At 41.7% G+C, this 7065-nt stretch overlaps 1 protein-coding gene across 1 annotated transcript in view; it reads left to right on the top strand.

The window, feature by feature from the left end:
- The first annotated feature begins 786 nt into the window (after positions 1 to 786).
- The window catches only part of LOC126094499 (cyclic AMP response element-binding protein A-like), a 574109-nt gene continuing 567830 nt past the window's right edge, over positions 787 to 7065 (top strand). The window contains exon 1 of the mRNA XM_049908908.1: positions 787 to 850. The gene's annotated coding sequence lies outside the window, so the exon portion shown is untranslated. The remainder of the gene's footprint in view (positions 851 to 7065) is intronic.

Genomic DNA, 7065 nt, shown 5'->3' with positions numbered 1-7065 from the left:
TCACTGACAGTGGCGACACGCGGGTCCGTCGTATACTAGCGGACCGCGGCCGATTTAAAAGCTACCACCTAGCAAGTGTGGTGTCTGGCGGTGTCACCACACATGCAATAAAACTTGAGCGCAAGTATGGCGTTTTAATTTATCACTTCTTTGTTACCAAATCTATAAGCAATACGCTTTGCAGCCGCTATGTAATATTCGCGCAAACAAGGCTGAGACTTGGCGCGGTGGCTGATGGGAGCGACTGTAAATGAGAAATGAATTTACGGACGCTACCGTCAGCCACCGCGCCGAGTGTCAACTTTATTTGCGAGTATAATAGACATATCACTGAATGTCCCTGCAAAATAATACCATTGTCGACACTTAGCTCCGGAGATATGACATCATAAATAATGAGGTGCGTAAGAAACTCACTTTTGCTTAAAACGGAGCACAAATTATCCACACTATACTGATCCGGTGTTTGATAACGACTGCGCTTAGCGACTTCCAACTAACTGTAAACATAATTTCAAATCTTCTCTAAACTTTTTCTTGCTTACATGCTTAACGTCAAATGTAACATAACTTCAAACGTTTTTCTTGCTTTCAATTAGGTCGTCAAACATTTAACACATTAACTCGCTTGTAATCAGATGTCTGAAATCGTTTTATTGACTACTGTTCCATTCTTTAAAGAATCTACGATTTAGTGGCCATATCTGTCGTCTAAATGTGGTAGCACATCGACGTATATTATGTGGTGACTGGACTCTAGTGAAACGCGCATTTGTTTCAGGTGAGTGGGCTTCACGCGGCGCTCGTTTTGGACGCAACGCCGCCGTTTTGTTACAGCTTGGAGCACGTGGTGAGTAAAACAGTCTGCTGTTCTTGGCGGGCCGCATCCATTAACTGTAATCTGTTCGTCTTCATACTGAAGCGAAGCATGTGCCAGAGTATGCTGACCATGGCAAACCGCCCATTCACATTTGACAATTATTCAATCACTTTTCATTACTTCTGTGGCCGGGTGCTCTTCCGTGTTATTCTGCGAGTGAAAATTCGTGTACACCACCTACCATAAAATCGTGTAACTGTATTCTGCTCGTATATTTGTATTCCTGCATCTACATCTGCGCACCACCCTATCGTGTATGATGCAGGGTACATGGTGTACAGATCCGACTGTTTCTCCCTCCCTGCTTCAGACACTGATGGTACACGAGAAAAAAAAACTTTCATACATCTCTGTGTGGGCCAGAATTTATCTGCCTTTAGCGTCGTGGTCATTGCGAGAATGTATGTTGAAGGAAGTAATATGTTTCCGGACGCCAATGCCTCACCATAACTCTGGACATGTTTTACAGTGCTGTTCACAACATTATTCCTCGACTACAGCTATTGTTGAGGAATGATGGTGGACATATTGAGCATTTCCTGTAAAGAACTTTGTTATGCTTTGTCTTACTTTGTTATGCTAATTATTGCTATTCTGATCAGATGAAGCGCCATCTGTCGGACATGTTTTGAACTTTTGTATTTTTTTAGTTCTAATAAAACCCATGTCCTTCCAAACATGTGTGTCAATTTGTACCTCTCTATGTACATTATTCCGTGATTTATTCAGTTTTCAAATTTATACTGACTTTTTGATCATCCGGTATATTAACATGTGACCTTGTAATGATAATCATTTAAATATATGACCTAAACTAATGTATTTCCGAAATTTAATTTCTCTACATTAATTATTTGTTGATGTTGTGAATTTTTTCGTCAGTGTATACTCTACGACCCCCGACAATAACGGGAACAACAGAATTACTCTCTGGTGGCCGTTCGATCTGTCACAGAAAACTGCATCTCTGATCATTAGATACACGCTGAAGGTGTGTACGTGTACGAGGTTACAATGACATCCGATCATGTCTTCCGGGCGCTTCACTTTATATGTCAGGCAGTCTACAGGGTACAATAGAAAGTACCCTCTGCTACACACTTCACAGTAATTCGCGAGTGTAAATGCAGATGTAGACATCTTCTTTTCAGCATTTTCATTTCTGCATTTTGTATTATGCCCACCATACTTTTACTACCTAGAAGTATTGTAAGGTGCGTAATTTAATAAACTTTTACAGTTAATTTTTATTCATTAACGTTTCAGGAATAGCGCCGCATTTATCTCCGTTATACAGCCGTGCCAATTTGACAATCAATCAGCTGAAGAATGACGTTTGATAAAAAATCTTTTATTGTACAATGGTTTGTTTTTGACTTAATCGTCGCACATACCTGCACTAAAAGCTTCCACCAAAGACTTTTTACTAGTCACGTAAACATCTTTAGCTACGAAGGTTTGTACTCGGCCGAACACCAGACATGAAGAAAAACTTCCTCTTTCTCTCCTGCACATGCACACTCGTAATAGTGTAGTTCAAAAACGTCGGTATAAAACTGTCACAGCAGTCTTAGCACAATGAATTTCTTCCAGTCTTGCAGGTTTCCTTTGAGATAAGGATGCGGAAACACCTAGAAGGAACTACGTCAAGAGTGTACAACGAAATACTTTGCAGAAACAGATAACATGCTCCGTTTATGTAGTTATAATTTACGACGCGGGATGAACAGTACTACTTGAAAGGTTCAAATGGCTCTGACAAGGGAACCTCCCCATCGCACCTCCCTCAGATTTAGTTATAAGTTGGCACAGTGGATAGGCATTGAAAAACTGAACACAGGTCAATCGAGAAAACAGGAAGAAGTTGTGTGGAACTATGAAAAAAATAAGCAAAATATACAAACTGAGTAGTCTATGCCCAAGATAGGCAACATCAAACATAATATGAGCTCAGGAGCGCCGTGGTCCCGTGGTTAGCGCGAGCAGTTGCGAAACGGGAGGTCCTTGGTTCAAGTCTACCCTCGAGTGAAAAGTTTAATTTTTTATTTTCAGATAATTATCAAAGTTCAGGCACTCACACATAATCAACTTCGCTCTCTAAAATTCCAGGATCTGTTCAGATTTGCTTGGACATATGCAGTATTTGACGGTCGCACATGGAAAAATTTGAAAACGTTAAAAACATATGTTTTGACATAGCACAGGGAAAACTGTGCGATTGTGGAACTGTTGCATTCATTTGTTGCAGTTTATGTGACAAACTCTTATGTTTTCATCACTTTTTTGGGAGTAATTGTCACATCCACAAGAAAACCTAAATCGGGCAAGGTAGAAGAATCTTTTTACCTATTCGCCAAGTGTACAAGTTAGGTGGGTCGACAACATATTCGTGTAATGTGACGCACATGCCGTCACCAGTGTCGTATAGAATATATCAGACGTATTTTCCTGTGGAGGAATCCGTTGACCTATGACCTGGCGATCAAATGTTTTCGGTTCCCATTGGAGAGGCACGTCCTTTCGTCTACTAATCGCACGGTTTTGCGGTGCGGTCGCAAAACACAGACACTAAATTTATTACAGTAAACAGAGACGTCAATGAACCAACGGACAGATCATAACTTTGCGAAAATAAAGAAATTAAATTTTTCACTCGAGGGAAGACCTGAACCAAGGACGTCTCGTTCCACAGCTGCTCACGCTAACCACGGGACCACGGCGCTCCTGAGCTCACATTGTCTTTGATGTTGCCTATCTTGGGCATGGACTACTCAGTTTGTATATTTTGCTTATTTTTTTCATAGTTCCACACAACTTCTTCCTGTTTTCTCGATTGATCTGTGTTCAGTTTTTCAAGGCCTATCCAGCGTGCCAACTTATAACTAAATCTGAGGTGGGGTGCGATGGAGAGTTTTCGTTGTGAGCACTATGGGACTTAACATCTGAGGTCATCAGTCCCCTAGAACTTAGAACTACTTCAACCTAACTAACCTAACGTCACACACATCCATGCTCGAGGCAGGATTCGAGCCTGCGACCGTAGCAGTTGCGCTGTTCCAGACTGAAGTGCCTAGAACCGCTCGGCCACAGCGGCCGGCTACTTGAAAGGAAGTTGACGATTTTTTAAACATATTTATTTGAAAGAGAGATTGCATTTTTGTGTTCGTAAAGCAGTCCACAATTGTCGCTGTTCTTAATATAATCGTGAACAAATTTTTAATACTAGGGTTGGAGCTTTAATAGTGGCAACTATTTATTTACAGCTCGTACAAACCAGGCCGGCCGCTGTGGCCGAGCGGTTCTAGGCGCTTCAGTCCGGAACCACGCTCCTGCTACGGTCGCAGGTTCGAATCCTGCCTCGGGCATGGATGTGTGTTATGTCCTTAGGTTAGTTAGGTTAAAGTAGTTCTAGGTCTAGGGGACTGATGACCTCAGATGTTAAGTGCCATAGTGCTTAAAGCCATTTGGACCATTTAAAAGCTCGTACAAAATGGATACGTGTTTCAAAGTTTTATTGACCTTCAAAGTAGTCACCAGCATTGTGTATAACCCGTTGCTGGCGACGTGGAAGCCGTAGGATACTCTTAGCACTGCCAGTTGTGCTGACAGTTCGAGCGGCGCGGTCTAGTGCACGACGAATCTGTAGCAGTCCTGAAGCGAATGCCGTGAAGTGTTTCCTTCAGTTTAGAAATCGAGTTGAACTCACAAGGGCTTAAGTTAGGGGAGTGCAGTGGCTGGTATAGCACTTAGCAGCCCCATCAGTCAAACAAATCAGTAACAACTTGCATTGTTCAAATGGTTCAAATGGCTCTGAGCACCATGGGACTTAACATCTATGGTCATCAGTCCCCTAGAACTTAGAACTACTTAAACCTAACTAACCTAAGGACAGCACACAACACCCAGCCATCACGAGGCAGAGAAAATCCCTGACCCCGCCGGGAATCGAACCCGGGAACCCGGGCGTGGGAAGCGAGAACGCTACCGCACCACCACGAGCTGCGGACAACTTGCATTGCATTTGCCTGAGCATTGTCCTGCAAAATGAAGGTCAGGTCCTGCAGAATGTGTCATCGCTTCTGTCTTTAAGCTGGTTGTAGGTTGTGTTCCAAAAATGAGCAGCAGATTTCGACAAGATGTGGTTCATGCCAGACGGAGCTCGATCCCATCGAAGCAGGAGAGTATTTGACGTCCTGGAGGAGCACTTTGGGGACCTCATTCTGGCTCTATTGTACCCGGAGGCCACTGGCACGGACCTCGATTGGCCGCCATATTCTCCGGATCGGAACACATGGGACTCCTTCTTGTGGGTCTTTATTAAAGACAAGGTGTACAGCAATAAGCCCAAAACCATAGCTGCACTGAAAACAGCTTTTCAGGAGGTCATCGACAGCATCGATGTTCCGACACTTCAGCGGGTCATGCAGAATTTCGCTATTTGTCTGCACCACATCATCGCCAATGATGGCAGGCATATTGAACATGTCGTAGCCTAAATCCGAATATCTATAGTGACGTTTAAATGTTGAATAGAGTGTATGCACACCGTAGTTTGTAACTAATATCTTTTTTTTTTCATTTAGTTCAATAATCGTCATCCTGTCACATACAGGGTGTTTCAGTGTTTGTACAAGGTATGATAGATCAGGTTGCGAGGAACAACTTTTGATAGGGACAAAACGTTCACTAACGCTTCTCGGCGACACTAGGAGTTTTCATTTTTTTCTCTGGCCCTGGGACGACGAAATTTTACCGAATTAGCAGTGTCTGTTAATTAATTGTTTTGAATACTACCTATCCCCGTAAACAAACAGAATGATTTTCATCAAGATAACATTAAAAATGCGGCATTTTGCTAGCGGGTCGGGAACTTGACTAATCCCCTTTCACGTGGGGCTTGTAATGGTCGCCTGGTCGTAGATATTGCTAATTGCTACAATCGCACTATTTCACTCCCATTTACGGAGCTTGTTAGCACTTGATGTTAGGTTGGCGCCATTAAAATGCATTGTGTTGTGGTAATCGCTGCTGCTTTCTGGATCGCTGCTCTGTCTCGATGTTGATGCTGGCTCTAAATCTGGTTGTCTAGGGTTAAAAACATGAGATCCCGTGTTTTTTATGTGCTTTTGATGATAAAGAACGAGCGAAACCAACAAATATGTAAACTTCAAATATTTATTACTCTGGTGGCCATCTTAATTCCACTGTCCACCAAAGACCATGACTCAACACAAAGTAGTACTTCCGTTACATGTTCTTTGCATTGTTTATCCACCTCAAACAATAACACACAAACACACTTTACCAAAGTGACATTCCGACTGCCTCTCGACCTTCCTTGCTGCTTGTATTTATAACATTGTCAAAGAACTACTAAAAAGAGATATAGTTTATAAGTCACATGTACATCTGTTATAATAATTTGTGCAGAAAAGTTATTAATTTGCATCGAGTGACATAATTTAACATGTTATTAAAATGACAAACAGATTTTTTGACTTGACAGAATAATTCTTTGTTACAAAAAGGCCGTTTTTTAGAAGTTTGTCGATTGACTTCTCTAATTTGCATAAATAAGTAAATAACATGAATTATTAAGAATTACTTTGGTTTTCGTCTAAAATAGGATTGATTTCGTGAATACTGAGTGAAACCGCTCCTAGTGAACAAATAGGTTTCACTGGGTGATTTTTATTTAAGGAGATCCAAAATACCTAAGTTGTCCACTATTTTTCGTACTTCATATTAATTATTTAAGATGAACTAAGTGTTTTTCCATGATGACATTTGCTGTATCAGTGATCAAGTGATATTAACTTTTGTGTGGGTCAGTTATTCAGTATAATTTAATGGGTTGACTGTTTATGGAGACATGTTATGCAATCATTGTTAACATACACAATACCTTTGCTATAATCATTAATACTCGTTAAACTGGTTGAATTTGGAGGGTATCGCATACTTCGGTACAGTAAAGCCTTTAATATGTTCCGTTACAGGCTGATGGCTGGAGTATAGGCAACACACATTGCATACGCACACTGCAGAGGGCCTATCCCCCTTCGCCTCTCAGGGGTATAATCTGTGTTAAAAGACGCCTAGCCTTGCTACAACAAAGCGTCGGCGAACATTTTGCCTGTAACAAAAGCTGTCCTCCTTCAGTACTCTGTCGCCCTCAGACGTGT

Source organism: Schistocerca cancellata, chromosome 8 (genome assembly GCF_023864275.1).
Source record: "Schistocerca cancellata isolate TAMUIC-IGC-003103 chromosome 8, iqSchCanc2.1, whole genome shotgun sequence".
NCBI lineage: Eukaryota > Metazoa > Arthropoda > Insecta > Orthoptera > Acrididae > Schistocerca > Schistocerca cancellata.
The sequence above is the reverse complement of the archived record's forward strand: the minus strand, read 5'-3'. Positions and strand labels throughout refer to the sequence as shown.